This window comes from Galeopterus variegatus, unplaced genomic scaffold, assembly GCF_000696425.1.
Source record: "Galeopterus variegatus unplaced genomic scaffold, G_variegatus-3.0.2 Scaffold262, whole genome shotgun sequence".
Classification (NCBI taxonomy): Eukaryota; Metazoa; Chordata; class Mammalia; order Dermoptera; family Cynocephalidae; genus Galeopterus; species Galeopterus variegatus.
The window spans coordinates 67,034-85,188 of NW_007726373.1; the positions used below are offsets into that span (position 1 = coordinate 67,034).

Consider the following 18,155-nt stretch of genomic DNA (forward strand, 5'->3'; position numbering starts at 1 on the left):
TTTCATTTTAAAGTATAGCCAAGAGGCAGGATGACTCATATCTAATAATGGAGGCACTTTCAGCTCTGGGAAAAGTAGAGTCTTATTCTTTGGGGACTCCTCTGACCATCTCTATTGTGCAGTATTCTGTCTTCACGCCATATCATAGCACGCTCCTGGAGATAAAAATAGAGAGTCCCTGATACCTCTTTCTTATCCATTTGCCTCTTACTGCTGAAGAGGGTTTAATTCTGTAATGGCTAATCTGGGGCAGCCTGCATTTTCATGTTTGGGGGTACCTTATGTTATCTCTACGTACCACTACACAAAATGCTGAGGCGTCAGGGATAAGAGAGGCTTAAAGTGGTTGGGTAGATGAAGGGGAAGTTCCTTGGCTATTTGAAGGCCTTGATTGGGACCAGAAGAAAGGAGGAATGCAGTCCAGGAGGGGAAGTGCATGAGCCAGAGGGCCAAGGAGGAGAATGGTGGGTTGTCATGAGGAATTATGGTGCTCCTGTGGTGAAGGCTAAGGTAGTCTTTCTTCTGACCTCAGGATAACATTACTGTCTTGACCACTTGTTTGATTTCCAGATCTGTTTTATATTACTTATGCAAATAAATGGTTATCTTATCTTTTCATTTAAATTTTTTATTTTTTTATTCTTTTATTTTTATTTATTTATTTATTTTTAAAGATGACCGGTAAGGGGATCTTAACCCTTGGCTTGGTGTTGTCAGCACCACGCTCTCCCGAGTGAGCCACAGGCCGGCCCTTAAATATTTTATTTTGAGAATCGTATTTTCACATTCAGTTTTAAGAAATAATCCCGTACATGCTTTTACCCAGTTTCCCTTATTGGTAACACCTTGCTATATTGTACCTTTTAAAATTAAATTTATATGGTTAAAAAAGGTATACAGTTGTCTTACCAGTTACGAGCTTTTCTGACACAATAGTGGTACTAGTTTTTTGTTTCCTTTCAAAGACTCTCTATTCATATATCAAGAATTACATGTAGGCTCCCTTTTTCTTATACACACATTAGCATAAAGTATACTTTTTTACATCTTGCCTTTTAAATTTAACAATATGTCTTGAAGACCTATCTTCATTAGTGCATAAAGAGCTTCCTTTTATAAGTACATAGTATTCCCTTATTAGGATAAGTTATAGTTTATTTAATCAGTCCCTTAATTGATGGACTGTTTCCCATCTTTTGCCATTACAAACATTTTATAGTGAATATCCTTTACATGTGTAATTTTTCACATTTGTAATCATTTTCCTGTGATAAATTCTTCAAGTAAGATGGCTGGGTCAAAGAACACAAACACTTTAATTTAGATAAATAACTGCCAAATTGTCCTCCTTAAAGATTGTACAAGTTTATATTCTCACCAGCAATAATATATATGAACGCCTTTTTTCCTGTCACCTTTGACAGCACTGTGTTATTACCAGATTTTATCTTTGCCAGTTTGGTAAGTGAAAAGTGGTATCTCAGTATATTTTTCATATTCTGTTCCCATATAGGGATTGCAGTCAATCTTCCTTTCATATGTTTTAGAACTCTTTGTTTCCTTCTGCGAACTGTCTGTTCATTTCTGTCACCCATTTTTCTTTTGGATTGTTGGGCTTTTCCTTCTTGATTTGTAGGAGCTCTTTGTGTATTATGGAACCTAGCTCCTTGTGAATGCTGATATTTTTCCTGGCAATTCTGTGTGGCTCGTGGATTTTATCGTAATAATTGTCTTAAGGTGTTTTTATAGGCAGATAATAGCCATCATTTGTTTATGGCTTCTGAGTCCTATCATAGTTAGAAAGCCTTTGTTCACTCTGCAATGATGAAAAGAAAAATTAGCCACAATTTCTTTGAGTGTTTTTATGGTTTCCTCCCTTCCTTCCTTCTTTCCTTTCTTCCTTCCTGACATTTAAATGTTTCATCCATCTGGAGTTTATTTTCATGTAATATATGAGCTATAGATCTCATTTCATGGAGAGAGTCATGTGTGGTTCTTGAGCACCTTGTCAGGAGTGTTGTATGTCTCATAATTCTTTGTATTACCCTTAGCTCCTTCTCTTTCACTTTATGCTCGAGGAGGATGAGGATAAGGACCCTGCTGCAAGCTGCAGCAGCAGCAATAGCATCCCGTATGCTAAGTATTGTTAGATGTCTTCCATCCATTATTTCTGATCTTCCCAGCTGCTCTTCAAGATAAGTAGTATATACCCCGTTTTACAGATGCAGAAACTGTCTTAGAAGCCAGATAATTTGCCCAAGTTCCTACCATTGGTGTCTGAGATATGTGTAATTTGATCTTAAACAATTGGACTCTGCTTTATCTCTTTACCCAGCTACAGCATAGGACAGGAATACCTTGGAAGAGGAACCTGCTTGTCATAATTGACCATGCTTAGGTATAGGGTTTGAGAGATGGATTCAAAAGAACGTTGAAGGAGATATTGGAGGTCAAGGGTCCTGAAACGCAAAGAAATACAAAAATACCTTATGCATTCATTAATAGAATCCCTAGATGCAAACATTATGTGGAAAGCATACTTCTCAACTGAAAGGGGTAAAAATCCTGTTGATAGCTTGAGAAACCTGAAGTATCTCTCAGAAAGACATGATATTTACATATAGCTATTACTGAGATTGTCTGTTAAATATTACAATGGTAGATTGTTCACTAAACATTTCCCCAGGTTACCTAAGTAGAAATTAGGTGCTAAACTGTGTGTATAGAAACTTGGATATCATTTTGAAAGGAGTTAGACATCCTGTATCTCATCTTGAAGAGTTAAGCCACAGGTAAGTGTTGGCTTAGTTGTTACCAAGAGGCTGTATATAAATGATATTTTAGATTTCAAGTCATTTTCCCACTGGTGTATAATTTTACTTGAAGAACTGGGTCATGTAAGTTCACAAGTCAGTTTTACTCTGCAGTTTGTTACTTATTACTATTAAACAAGCTTATCTTTCAGAGACATACATTTCCCTCAAGGTGATTCAATTATTATCATTCAGCTTACTAAATTTAAATGACAACTGCTGGCACACAGAACTCTGCTTTCCATTTTTACTGTTCTGAAAATAGAGCACAAATTAAGATCATTGAGAAGTAGGGTACGACTGTCACCTGTGGGATCCTAAATTCAGAGTTGATTTTCTTCTCTGCTAATTTTTTTCAATACCAAGATAGGTGTCACAAATAGCACTTTTTCTCGGAGGATTTCCAGAATTAGAATAACAGGCACAAACTTAACGAAATGGTAGTGATGCAGTATAATCAGGAAGGGTGCAGGCTGCCTGTCTCACTTGTTTGCTGTAGATACTGACTGATCCTGAGGAAAGTCCAAATTGCTTCCATTTAATCTCTGACATACAATGCTTGGTTTTTTCTTTAGGCACAGATCCAGAAAGGTGTGCAAAAATCACTTTCCTTGATGGACCACATTATGACAAGACTCCTTAGCATTTCCCTGTCTCTTTGTCATGTGGTATACATCTACCCCAGGGTTGAGGACACATGGTCAGAGGAGAGCCAACTGTACTATTGTTTGAATTCACTGCTTCTTTTTGACTCCTTAAATTTGAATAGTGCTTTTAAAGGTTTTCATGCACATAATTTAGCCTCATTTCTTCTGTGTGCAAGTGCATCCCTGAGAGAGGAAGCGGCTTGGTCAGTGAGAGAGGAGTGTCCAGAGCATGAGCATAAGGCTCGGCTCCCTTTCCTGGTTTTGGCAGCAGGAGGCCTCCCAGAACCATTGCTTCTCTGTTCAGAATGCTCAGACCACAGCTTCTGAATCAGCTTCTTCAGAAGGGAGGCCCTGGGGTGTGCAGCTGCGTTTAATGCACTTTAGGTCAATTCAGTGTCCTCGCCACTGAGTCCCTGCTTGGTGCATTTGGATACCACATACTCTGACTGGAATATGTCATGATTTAGTTGCTTTAAAATTACCTTTTAATGAAATTTCAGCTTGCTGTAATTTAGGTGTTGAATTGCTAACAATCTTACTGATTTCAAAGGTCAGTTATTATTTATTCTTTCAATAATAAATAAATTAAATAATGAATAAATAAAATAATAATTATGTAGGATCATGCGTGGAGGCAGGCAATGAAGAAAAAAAATAACAACATAAAAATGAAAGCACCCAAATGTTTGGGAAAGCAATCCCACCATCTATTGTTAATAAGTTCTTAATTCTTCTCCTAAATAACATGAGCCTTAGAGTTGTGGATTCTGATTGATAAACTTATTTTCATTAATTTTTCCTGTTAACGAACCATATTTCATTGCTCCTGTGTAGTGAATAGTTTTTTCCAGAGCCATGGCTTAGGCTCCAATTCCTCATTTTCTTTTCTGTTTCCTTGCTGTTGAACACTAACGGTATAGAATGCTGCTCTGGCTTTTGTGAGTTTGTCTGGCCCTTAAGGTTTAAACGTAGTTTTTAGTGGTTCCAAATTATAAATATTAGGGTAGCACTCATGATGCTGTTCTTTAGCCTATTTGGGTATTTGCAAAACTCCTTATTTTAGGCTGTCTTTAGGAGTTTGGCATATTAATTGTAGCATATGGGAAAGTACTTTCAGGAGTAAAATGTGAGGCAATGTTAACAAAGATTTATTCTCAAATCTTACATTAAAACCTAAGGGGTTTTTAGCTTGAAGAATCTTATTTTAAGGCAAACAAAACCACAAGAATTGTTGAAAAATTAACAGCTTTGATTGAGTTTATATAAATACATGATATTGGTATTATGATTGAATGAAAGTTCAGGAAAAATCCAGTGAAGATGCTGGTAGTTTACAGGCAGTCCAGAGAGTTAAAGCAGTAAGACTTAAAGGTACAGGCCTAAAAATTCAAGCATTTGCCTTATTAAGCTGTCTTTACAAAAAGCTTGATTGTATGGGGAAATGAAATTTGACAACCATTGTAGGAATGCTATCCAGGTGGGAGCTCCGATTTAAGATTTGCAATCTTAAGGAACAGTGTGCACAGCCAGGGTGAAATTTCAGCTGATAAAGAGCTCTCATTTATAGGGCTGTAACAGCCAGGGCTCTGACAAGGAAACGGAGGCCATTCTAGGTATTCCATGTAGGAAAGGCTTTTCTCTCTTCTTTTTCCTTTTAGTCCTTTATTGCAGTATAATTGGCATATAATGAACTGCTTATATCTGAAGTGTACAATTTGATATATTTTGAACTATGTATACAAAAGAAAATATATGCTTCACCCCACCAAAGTCTCATTTTGCCCATTTGTCATCCGTCCTGCCCCTCCCCCAGCCAACCATTGATCTACCTTTTGTCACTATGGATAAGTTTGCATTTTCTAGAATTTTATACAAGTGGAATCATATAGTGGTGGATTTTGGATGTGACCAGCGCCATTGTGCACACAATGAGAAAAAAATAGCCACCTGTATCGTCTTCTACTCCAGCACCAAACCCCTCCCCGCTTCTCTTTAGAAGAAGCCTCCTGACTTAAACAGAAACCACTTTTGCTTCCGCAAGGACGCAATTCTCCACCCCGATCCATATTAGCATAATGACCCTCCTTGGTGGTATCAGCCAGCCCTTGGTGCACTATATAAGCTCTACCACCCCCACACCTGGTACTGTCCCCCATTTTCAGGGCAGCCCCGGGCTGCCTGCCACTTAGAGCACAGCCTGGCAGATTTTCTTCCTTTAATGAAGCTTGAACTGTACCTGGCATCTTGGCTCACTTTCTTTCATACAGTAGGTGCTCTCTCTTGTCTGGCTTCTTTAACTCTACGTAATTATTTTGAGGTTTATCCACGTTGTATGTATCAGCAGTTCATTCCTTTTATTGCTGAGTATGCCATACTGTAATTTGTTTATTCACCTATTAAGGCACACTTGGGTAGTTTCTAGTTTCCAGCTATTACAAATAAAGCTAGTATGAATATTCATTCAGAAGTCTTTGTTGGACATATGCTTCCTTTTCTCTAGGATAGATACCTAGGAGTGGAATGGCTGGGTCATATGGTAGGTGTATGTTTAACTTTTTAAGAAACTGTGAAACTGATTTCCAAAGGGGTTGTACCATTTTACATTCCCACCATGAAAGAGTTCCAGTTGCCAATGCATAGTATGGTCAGTCTTTTTAATTTGGGGCATCCTATATAAGTCTGTGTGTGTTGGCATTTCATTGTGACTTTAATTGTTTTTCACTAATATGTTGAACATCTTTTTATGTATTAACTTGCCATCTGTGTACTTCGGTAAAGTGTCTGTTCAAATCTTCTGCCCATTTTTAAAATGAGGTGGTTTGTTGAGAGTTCTTTATATAGTCCGGATACAAATTCTTTATCAGATAAGTGATACTTTTCCCAGTCTGTGGCTTGTCTTTTCATTTTCTTAACAATGCCTTTTTTTTTTTTTTCCTTTTTGTCTTTTTTACTTACCGGCAATGGGATCGCAACCCTCGGTGTTTGCGCCCACACCGCGCTCAGCCAGTGAGCGGGAACCAGTCTCCACATGGGATCCGAACCCTCGGCGGGAGCGCCACTGCACTCCCAGGCGGCGCACTGGATAAGTGCGCCGCTTGGGAAGCGCGGCGGTGCTCCCACCCGAGGGCTCGGATCCCACATGCAGACCGGTTCCCGCTCACTGGCTGAGCGAGGCGCGGGAGCAACGCCGAGGGTTGCAATCCCGTTGCCGGTCCCCGGTCCGGTACGGGGGCAACACTGAGGGTTGCGATCCGTTGCCGGACACGGAAAAAGATAAAAGACCAAAAAAAAAAGCAGAGGTTCTTAACTTTGATGAGTAAATTTTTTCTTTTATGGATTGTGCTTTTTGGTGTTATATCTAAGTAATTCATCTAACCCAAGGCCACAAAGATTTTCTCCTATGTTTTTTTCTAGAAGTTTTATAGTTTTAGATCTATGATTCATTTAGGTCTGTGATTCATTTTGAGTTAATTTTTGTACAGTGCAAGATATGAATTGAGATTCTTTTTTTTTTTTTTTTACACAAGGCTACCAGTTCTAACACCATTTGTTGAAAAGACTGTCCTTTCTCAGTTGAATTTCCTTTGCACCTTTTAAAAAATTGGTTATCCATATATGCATCAGTCTATTCCTGGACTCTATTCTATCCCATTGAACTTTTTGTCTATTTTAGTGGCAATATTTTGTCTGTTTTAGTGCCAGTGCCACACTGTTTTGATTATAGATTTATAATAAGTCTTGATGTCAGGTTGTGTAAGTCCTCCAACTTTGTTCTTTTATAAAGTTGTTGAGTATGACGTCAGGGCCATTTAGGAGTTAAAAAAAAAAGTCGTTGACTATTCTGTGTCCTTTACATTTTCATATGAATTTTAGAAAGTGCTTTTAATTTTTACAATAAAGTCCTGCTGGGATTTTGATATAGAGATTGTGTTGAATCCATAAGTTAATTGGGGTGGGTTCTCATCTTAACAATATTTAATTTTCCAGTCCATGAACACAGTACATCTCTCTACTTATTGAGGTTTTTAAAAATTTCTCTCCTCGGTGTTTTGTACTTTTCACTGTATGTGGTTTTTACATTTTTGTCAGATTTATCCCTAAGTATTTCACATTTTTTGATGCTGCTATAAATGGAATTTTTTTTTGACATTTCAGCTTCTGATTGCTGCTAGTAGAAATACAGTTTATTTTTATATATTGATCTTGTATCCTGCAACCTTGCTAAACTCATTTATTAATTCTCATAGCTTTTTCTGTTGAATCCATTGGATTTTCCAAGTAGGAAAGAGAGTTAAAGGCTCACACAACCTTTAGAAAGTCTGGGGAAAGATTTTCAGGAAGATTTTATTATTGATGATGAGTGTCAGTTCCCAGGGAAGCAGTGACCTCAGCTGTCCGCAGCTCCAATTTGGCTTTAGATCATCTGGAAGCTTCTGCAGAAGTGGAAAGTCCTGTCTGCTGCTACCTATGTGTCTGTTTCCAACTGTTTCTGGAAAATACTGACTTCTTTTGCGTCTTCCAGATCTCAAAAGGGTGCCTGTCATTGGTGGCATCTAACCTGGAACCATAATAGGAATGGGATTCTGGGAAATGTAGTTCCAGGCCTTTCCCTGCAATGCAGGGAAGACCCTAGGAGGCACTGATGATGGCAGGTTGACATCTGGCACAGAGGGCATTAGTAGAGACATGTAAGGTCCTGTATGCATAGCAATTCTATGAAAAAACAGGGGTATTAGGTAGCTATAACTCAGGAAGGTGTGATTTCCAAGAAAGCAAATGGGCTCTTTCACAGTTTGGCAGTGGTATATCATCTGGGACAAGGGAGTGGCAGGACCACTCTATTTAGTGCTGCTTTGCCCAATATTTGGATTAGTGTAGACAAAGTGAAACATGTTTGGGGAATTAATGACCCTGCTGGTAAGGAGATAGAAAACCACGTCACACGTGGAATGTTTGAAGAAGCTGAGAATGCCTCAGGGTTACATGATGGATAACTGCAAATATTTAGATTCATCGTGTGTGATCTGAAAAGGTGGCTTAGGGCCAATGGTTGGAAGGTACAGTCATCCCCTAGTATCCATGGGATTGGTTCCAGGACACCCTCCTTCTCCCCAGGATACTGAAATCCCTGTATGCTCAAGCCCCTTATATAAAAAGGTGTAATATTTGCATATAACCTACACGTATCCTCCCATACACTAAATCATCTCTGGATTACTTACAATAACTAATACAGTGTGAGTACTACATAAGTAGTTATACTGTATTTTTTATTTGCATTATTTTTATTGTTGTATTGTTTTTAGTTTTTATTATTTTAAAAAGTATTTTTGATCCGTGGTTGGTTGAATCCATGGATGCAGAACCCACAGGTGCAGAGAGCCAACTCTATGAAGAGGCATTTCTTAGGGCAATATAAAGAAGTTCCTACAGAGCTGCACTAAGGTAAAATAGAAAGCCACACCTCTCTTTTTTAGAGATTGCTGGGCTGCCCAGCCAGAGTATATAAGGCATCAGATGAGTGGTTTCAAATGAGATATTCTTCAGGCACCATTCTAATCCTGAAACCCCCAAATCATTGGTTACAACTTGTGCCACATGAAATTTCTGAAAGTAGGAACAAATTATTTTAAATATATTATATATTTGATTTGAGTAATTCCAGACAAGCCAGTTCCTTGCATGTGCCTCAAAATATGGGAACTGGGAAATCTGTGAAAAGCTTAGAGTCAGTGTTTATGCCTGCAAAAGTCTTATTGCCATATTTCATTGATTCTGAGACACGCATTCTTTTACACACTTGACATCTCTGAAATCTGCATTCACCCTATGGCTGATGGCACTCTTGGATGGTTGGCGCCTTATATTTGCCGTCATACAGCTGGCAGTTGTCCTGCCTATGTTTGCACAGATTTGGTCCTAGCTATTCCTAATGTCACTGTTTCCAAGGAGTTTCATGCATAGTTGGTACTACACAAGTTGTTTAATTGCCTTTTAAAATACCTTCATAAAGATTACACTGTGATTCAGCATTGAAACACAGGAATAACAAGGCATATGCTTGATAATAATGAGGTTTGGCTCAATAGGAAATGACTACAATTCCGTATTATCTTGTAAAGAAACAACCAAGTACATAATACCTGTGGCTACTCAAAGGTCCAGGGACTAGCAGATTGTTAGAAATAGAGAATTTTAGGCTTCATCCCACACCTACTCAGTAAGAATCTGCATTTGGCAAGATTCCCATTAAAATTTAAGAAGCTTTGCTTTACACCACCTCTGAAAGGAAGATAATTCATATGTAGAAAGGGCTGTGTTACATTTTGTTACTGATCACATATCACACGATGTAGCCGACGGCAGGAGAAATTTCTGTATCTCTCTACGTTAATGAAAAATGCACTTACCTTAATTTTTCTAGGTTTAATGTTATTGTTTTCTTCCTATGAGATATTCAGTCTCAAATGATTTTTATGCCCCAGTGCTGTTTGGCCTTGTCTACTAGTTTAATATCATGTGCAAATTATGTTAGCATCCCATTAAACTCCTTCAGATCCAGCAAAGGAAAAAATGCTAAGAACAAATCCAACACAGATATTTGGAGTGCCTTGCTATGTAATTTTCTCTGCCTGATTGGGTGTATTCCAACATGGTCTCTTTTCTGTGCATTTTTAATTAAAAACACTCCAAATGTATACCTTAAGCCCTTCACTTAACTCTTTTCATTGCACTCTTGTTAATTTTTCTCACCCTAAATATGCATGTGATATCATTAATCCTTAATTGGTTATGATGGGTAATGGTTTTGTGCCTAGTTATTTTCTTACTGTTTTATAAATTGCCAAGATTACCTTTTGTCTTTTAAGGAAATACGTTTCTATACAAGTCACATATATTTGATGCCCTTTGAAAAACTCTAAATCTGTGTTGGGCAGAGTTCTTAGTGTACAGGCTGTAGAATTCACTCTCACTGGTGCACAGGGTTTATTAAATGATGATTCTGTCTCTCAGATCTTGAATAGGCAGAAGGTCAGGTGCCTCCTAGCACCAAACCACAGAACTGGGGGCCCCATGGGAACTTTTTCCTCTTCCTGCACATACAGGAAACTGCTGCTGCAGATGTAGGCTCCAGGACCATGGCATCTCTGCCATACTTCCTGAGAAGCTTCTCTCTTCAAGTTACACATGCACCTTATTGGCAGAGCATAAATCACATCTCCATGTTTAGTTGTAAGGGAGTCAGGCACATCGGCCAGAAGTGGCTTGGAATTGGTGTTGACTTAGCTGATGTACATACCACCACAAAGTGAAATAATAGCTTATATGACTGTTACACCACTAAAATCTTTAGTAACAGAATTGTGAAGCAGTGTGAAGAAGAGGAGGCAAGAGCGACCCCTGGACCAACCAAAGCCCATGCACCGCTGCATCCCCGTGTCCAGCACCTACCTCCCACTGCCATCACCACCATGCCCAAGAGAAAGGCTGAAGGGGATGCTAAAGGAGATAAAGCCAAGGTGAAGGATGAACCACAGAGAAGATCTGCAAGATTGTCTGCTCCTCCAAAGCCAGAGCCCACGCCTAAAAAGACCCCTGCGAAGAAGAGAGAGAAAGTACCCAAAGGGAAAAAGGGAAAAGCTGACGTTGGCAAGGATGGGAATAACCCTGGAGAAGATGGAGATGCCAGAACAGACCAGGCACAGAAAGCTGAACGTGCCGGAGATGCCAAGTGAAGTGTGTGCATTTTTGATAACTCTGTACTTCTGGTGACTGTACAGTTTGAAATATTATTTTTTATCAAGTTTTATAAAAATGCAGAATTTTGTTTTACTTTTTTTTTTTAAAAGCTATTTTGTTAGCACACAGAACACTTCATTGTTGTTTTGGGGGGAATGAGGGCGTATGTCACTAATAGAATGTCTCCAAAGCTGGATTGATTTGGGGAAAACACTTTTCCCTTCTAGTTTTGAGAGACTTCCTTTTGGCTTGCAGGAGGAGGGATTCCCTGGCAACACAAATAGCCACCTTGGCACAAATGCCTTGTGGTGTGGAAAAACTAAAATTTGTTCTTATATCCTCTTCTCCCTTTCCACCTTCAGCATAGACCTAAACACCCTTAAGCTTAGAGATCTATTGGGACCTGACCCTCAGAAATTGGTTACCATTATGTCAGGCAATCTGGACTTTCCAGCGATGCCACTGAGATGGCATCCCTCAAGAGAGCAACAATTCCTTTCCTACATTGTGGATTTTGAGATTAATTCTGCCATTTTCATTTCATTTTCTGAAAGTCAGGGTTGGCTTGTGAAAAGTTGTTAAACAACATCCTAAATGTGAAATGTCAACCCTCACTCTAAACTTTCCCTGTTCAGAGCATCAGATGAAGACTTCATTGGGTTTTTGTTGTTGTTGTTGTTGTTGTTGTTTTTTTTAAGATGACCGATAAGGGGATCTTAACCTTTGACTTGGTGTTGTCAGCACCACGCTCACCCAGTGAGCGAACCGGTTGTTGTTTTTTTTAAGATGACCGATAAGGGGATCTTAACCTTTGACTTGGTGTTGTCAGCACCACGCTCACCCAGTGAGCAAACCGGCCATCCCTATATGGGATCCAAACCCGGGGCCTTGGTGTTATCAGCACCGCACTCACCCGAGTGAGCCACAGGCCGGCCCCCAGACTTCATTGAGTTTTATAGTGGCTTTTTGATTTTGGCAGCCCACTGAAGAAGGGAGTTTGAAAGTTGTTGTATACTGTTAACGATTGTTTGCCCATGCCTGAAATCCTGTGGTTGTTTATGAAAAGTATCTTTAATAAGGCTGGATATAGTTTGGAAAAAAAAAAAAAAGAATTGCATTGTGAATTGTGTGGTAGAGGAGCATTTTAAATAGCCTTGTGGGTTTGTATTATATATCTAATGTACTTAAAACAAGGAACACTTGATCATTCAAATGATAACAATTTAAATATGTTAGGGTGAAGTGTAGATTCTAGAATATTTTTGTAAATGCATTTCTGTGAATGTCAGGACCAAATGATTTCTAAAAGTCCTTTTGACACTTACTCAACTTTCATAAAGAGCTATTAACAAAAAAGTTTAAAGTAGAAGTTCATGAAAAATTTTTAAACAGGTAACCAAGAGATGAACCAGTATTTGAAATTCTTTTTCTTTTAATTGAAATTTTTTGAAGGTAGTTGTAAATTCATATGTACTTGTAAGAAATAACATAGAAATTTTATGTGCCCTTTACCCAGTCTCCATCAATGGTAACTCTCTTGCAAAACTATAGTACAATATCTACAATATCACAATCAAGATTTTTACATTGATAGAGTCCACCCATCTTATTTAGATTTCCCCAGTTTTGCTTGTTCTTGTGTATATGTGTACGTTTTGTTCTATACAGTTTCATCACGTGTAAGTTCATGTATCCATCACCACTATCAAGATACAGAGCAGTTCCATCACCACAAGGGTCACTAGTGTTTTTTATAACCATACCTGTGCTCCTCACCCCGCCCCCAAACTTCTGACAGCCAACCACTTCTCATTTCAGAAGTGTCATGTGCAGGAAAATGGAATCATAGTATGTAACCTTTGGGATTGACTTTTCTCACTCAGTGTAATTCCCTGAAAATTCATCCAAGTTGTGGATGTATTAACAGTTTGTTCCTTTTTATTGTGAAGCTCTTAATCTTTTACAGTATGGGTTTTCTGCTGGTATGTTTCGCATGTCAGATAGATCTGTTGTTCCTGTTCAGGTCTGTCTGCCTCAATTGTGTGGAGTTGGGTATGACCTAGGACCGAAGGTGCTGTCACATTTGCTGACCACAGCATGTCAAGAATAGGTTTTAATGCTGTTGGGTCCAGTTATGCAGACTTTAAAGAAAAGGAAGATGCTTCTGGTTGTCTGGAGCTATATTCCTATCAAGATGAGTCCTGGCTATCTGAATTGAGGTTCTTATAATGGTTTCACTCCCGTCAGCGTGCTGGTGGAGATTACTGCTTTCAAGTGTGAAATTGTCAGCCCTCCCCTATCATGTTTTTGAAGCGTGATGGGTTTGGGAACATGAATTCAAGAACCACTGGTCTTGACTTTAGTTCGTGGAAATAGGTTGATCTCTTACCTGGATTATCACAGGCCATGCATTCACATGTCCAAGGTTCTGGTACTTTCAAAACACCAAAGGCACTGCAAGCTCTCTGCAGAGGACCGCAAAGTTCAGTAAAGATGGGAGGCAGAGCAAGAAGGGCACAGGTTCCTGCCCTGAAGGTGCTGTCCGATTTATGTGGTGAGAGCTCTAGGAGGGCAAGCCCCACTGTATCTTGTTTGCTGCTGAATTCTGAGCCTCAGCACGGTGCCTGGCAATCAAGTAGGCACTGAGATACTGAATGAATTAATGAGGTAGAAGGGAAGCTTTTAAATAGGATGCTCAGTTCTTTTGGTGTGGGTAAGGGCTGTTACAGAATCGACAGAGAACACTCTGAAGGGTTTGTGTGTCCAGGCTAGGTGTAGAGGGCAGTAGCCCTCTCCCTACCCCTCACAAGGAAAGTTCCAACATTCATCTAAGCACTTTCCCATCTCAGGGCCTTGGTACTCACCATTCCCTCTGCCTGGTCACTAATCTCCCAGATAATTTTCTTCATTTAGGGCTCTACTGAAATGTCACTGCCTCACAGAGACTTCTGTGAACATCTCGTGGAAAGTAGCCCACCTTCTTCCTTGTCCCTTCCCTCTTGGACAATTTCTATCCCCTTATCCAGCTTTATTTTCCTTCTGGAGTTTGTAATGACTTCCTAGCCATGTGTATTTGTGTTATCTGTCTCCTGTCTGGAATGTCATTTCCTGAGGGCAGGGCTGTCCCTCTTTCACCCACTGTTATATTCTCACTACTTAGATCAGTCCTGGCATGTAACAGTTACTCAGTGTATGTTTATTAGATGGTTCAGTTCACAGTTTTGAGGCTTTTCTTTGAACACATCTCGGCCTGGAGGCTCTACTGTGTTCCCAATACACACCACAAGAAGAGGGTAAGGTTGATTCCCCTGCGTTCAGAGACGTCATCAGTAGGAAATGCACACATGCTCAGCTCATTTTTCTATAGTATGACGGGTGCTCGGGGGGAAGCCTGCCAGCCACCTGTGAGAACAGAAGTGGGAGCTCTTGTAGTGTTGATTCCGGTGGGGAGAGGTGGGCCTTTTGATTGGTGGTGGGGAAAAGATGTTTTGGAAGTTTTGGGTTTTGTGTTTGTGTACATCAGTCCCAATTTGATTCCTTATTCAGTTATCAGAAGATGTGCACCAGTTAATGTGAAAAATTCATTCTCTCTAAGAAGAGCCCCTGCCACCTCTCTGGTCTCATCTCTACCTCTTGCTCCCTTACTTCCTGTGCTGCACCTTCCTTCACCTTCCTCAGACATACCAGTCTTGCTTCATACATTTGCCATTCCCTCTGGAATGTTCTCCTCCAGAGTACATTCCAGACAAAGGAATGTACAGGACCATATGGACCAATTTGTTGCCTCAGTTGGTCTTCATTCTTAGGCCACCCTGTCAGAGAGGCCTTTCTTAACCATCTTCTGTAAGACAGCGTCCTCTCCTCTGCCTGTCATTCTCCACCAGCTCTCCCTGCCCTCTCCTCTTTGGGGCACTGTTGCTACCTGAAATGTATATTTTATACATATGTTTTGTTGTATATCTTGTTTGTTTGTTGACTCTCTCCCCCACTGGACTGTAAGCCCCCGTGAGAGCTGGGGCTTGGTTTCTTTTCTACCGTATCCCTAGCACTTAGAGAATTGCCTGACTCATGTCAGATAACCAATAAATGTTTGGTAAAGGAGTGGATCAGTTCCTGGGAATCCTGTTAGAAGGGAGGTGAAACACAGAGGAGCATCCAAATCTCTCTGCCTTCCCAGATCCCTGGTAAAGTCAGCCATGCTGTAGAAAGTCATTTCATGTGCTCTGATGCTGCTGCTGACTGTTAACAGCTGCCTTGAGACACCTCCAGGGCCAGACGAGAGGTAGGGGCAGTAGTTGTGGGGTGTACAGAGGAAGGTGAGTTTCTTTGGAATTGGAGCTGTCAGGGACGATTTCATTGAAGCAAGTGGATATTGAGCCAGGACTTGACCATCGGGTAAAGTGTGATGGGCAGTAAAAAGGAGGATGGTTTTTATGTCAGGCACACAGAACGGATGAGTCAGAATGTGAAAGTTGGAACTACACCATGAATGGCCTTGGATGCCAGCTCTAGGGAATTGTAGTCCAGATACTACACCTCTATGCTTTCCCCTTGAACGGTTTCAGGCCATTGAGGGTTCAGCTCTGGGATGTGGCAGGTTTATAGGAATGTCAGCACGTTGCTCTTTGGTGTTCTGGACTTGTATGAAGAGCAGGAGTCTTGCTATGTCGCAGCTCAAACTACTGCCTTTCTTAAAAAAAAAATCACTTTTGTCAATTAATCTTATCATGGAAAATAAGAAAAGGCTGTTGTATTCTTTCTTCACCTCACAGGTTCTGAAGAGTAGTTTGGCTTTTTACCATTCTAGATTTATTCTAGGTGATAGTGTTTACACTTCTTTTATCTTTTGCTTACCCACACAATACCTCAATTCTTCCAGTACTGAAAAAATGACATATGTTTGTCTTTTGCAGAGGCAGTATTTAACCTCTAGTTCCTAAACAGGTATTTCCTAACCTTTTCATGTCAAGATCCATTTAGAAAAAATTTGTACAGCACACTGGGGTAAATGGATGAGGTTGATTTGGCCTGGCAGCCCCAGGTTCTAGGTGGGAGTCCCTGATAGGTTACTACCATTTGCTCTTCAGCTCCTGTTTGAAGTGTGATACTTGCATTTACATGAGAAGGACCACTCCTTGCATTTGGTTATGTCTTCTTAACATCCTTCCTCTTGGAAGAGTTCCTCAGTCTTTCCTTGACTTTCATGGCCTTGAAACTTTTGAAGACTGCGGGCCAGTTCTTTTGTAGAATGACTGTCAATGCAGCGGTGTCTCATGTTTCCTCATGATGATATTCAGGTTAAACACATTTGAAACGAATATCACAGAAGTAGCGCTGTGTTCTCACAACATCCTATCAGGTAACTCATCCCATTACTGATGATGTTCATGTGGATTACTTTGTTAAGGTGGTATCTGCCAGGGCTTCTCCTCATATTATTACTTTTTTCTCCTTTATAATAATAAGTATTTTATGGGGAGGTGCTTTGAAACTATGTGAATATTCCATTCCTCATCACTTTTAATTTATTCATTCACTTATTTCTCTCTATGTGTACTTATGCTTTCCTGTTTTGTAGTAGTTTATATTGATTATTGTTTATTTTGATGCTCATGTTGTTCCAGATATAGCTAGTAGGAGCCCCTTCAAACTGTCTTCTGTGACTACTTGACATGCCCCATTGTTCTTTGAGTACTCCCTTGCTTCTTGGCAAACATACATTCCAGGCTTATCTTATACTTTCCTTGCCCTAGCCCAAGAATTAGCTCTTTTTCCAAAGAACTCTGGCTCTTTTAGTGAAGAATGGTATTTAAAAACCACAAATCTGGGGCCGGCCCGGTGGCGCACTGGGTAGTGCGCTGCTTGGGAAGCGCGGTGGCGCTCCCGCCTGAGGGTTCGGTGTTCTTTGAGTACTCCCTTGCTTCTTGGCAAACATACATTCCAGGCTTATCTTATACTTTCCTTGCCCTAGCCCAAGAATTAGCTCTTTTTCCAAAGAACTCTGGCTCTTTTAGTGAAGAATGGTATTTAAAAACCACAAATCTGAGGGCCGGCTCATGGCCCACTTGGGAGAGTGTGGTACTGATAACACCAAGGCCACGGGTTCGGATCCCTATATAGGGATGGTCGGTTAGCTCACTTGGGAGAGCGTGGTGCTGACAACACCGAGTCAAGGGTTGAGATCCCCTTACCAGTTATCTTTAAAAAAAAAAAAAAAACACAAATCTGGGTGCTTCTGTGCTCATTGCTGTTTGGATGTTGCTTGTTGCCTCACCCTCATAGTGATGGAGCTGGATGATAAGTATGTGTGCTTATGTGTCTGTGTTCGTGTGTGTGTGTACATGAAGGAATATACACTCATAGACGTATGCAAAGTTACATCTTTATCGTTATGTCTGTCTTTATATATTGAAACCTGTGAGTTTATGCCAGTAACTAATTTAGATCCAGCTCCACATGGTTCATTTTTGTAACTTTTTTTTAAATGAGAAACCTGGCTGTTATTAGTTTTAATATACTTGTTTAATGATCACCCTCCACCCCCACCCTCATGTAACCAATCTCCCATTACCACCACCACGGATGCCTTCCTGCTTGGATGCCCTCTGTAGGGATTCTTTAAAGGCTCCCCAAATGATGCTAATGTGCAGCCTAGATAGAGCACAACTGAATTTGAAGAAAGGTGAATCCCATATCAATTGATTCATTATTAAGTGAATGGTAGGCTTTTAAGTAAGGGTTGGCAAAGTAAATTCTTCCTAAGGAAGTGAAATTTAAAGAGAAGACTAACTTCTACCAAGACGCATGGTAAAAAATCAGGGTGAAAGCACAGCCTGTCTCCTGGAAAGCTTTGAAAAATATTTGTTTTGGAAATAAGTCTACTTCTAGTGAGCATAGATTTCAATCTCTTTCCCCGAATTACCTGTTTATAGGAAAAATATTTGAAAAGGTTAGT

The 18,155-nt window shown here is 40.0% G+C and overlaps 1 protein-coding gene and 1 pseudogene across 2 annotated transcripts in view; both read left to right on the plus strand.

The window, feature by feature from the left end:
- The window catches only part of TNRC6B (trinucleotide repeat containing 6B), a 146,249-nt gene that overhangs the window by 53,287 nt on the left and 74,807 nt on the right, over nt 1–18,155 (plus strand). The gene's annotated exons all lie outside the window — the stretch shown is intronic.
- Nucleotides 10,933–11,259, plus strand: LOC103585651 (annotated as a pseudogene).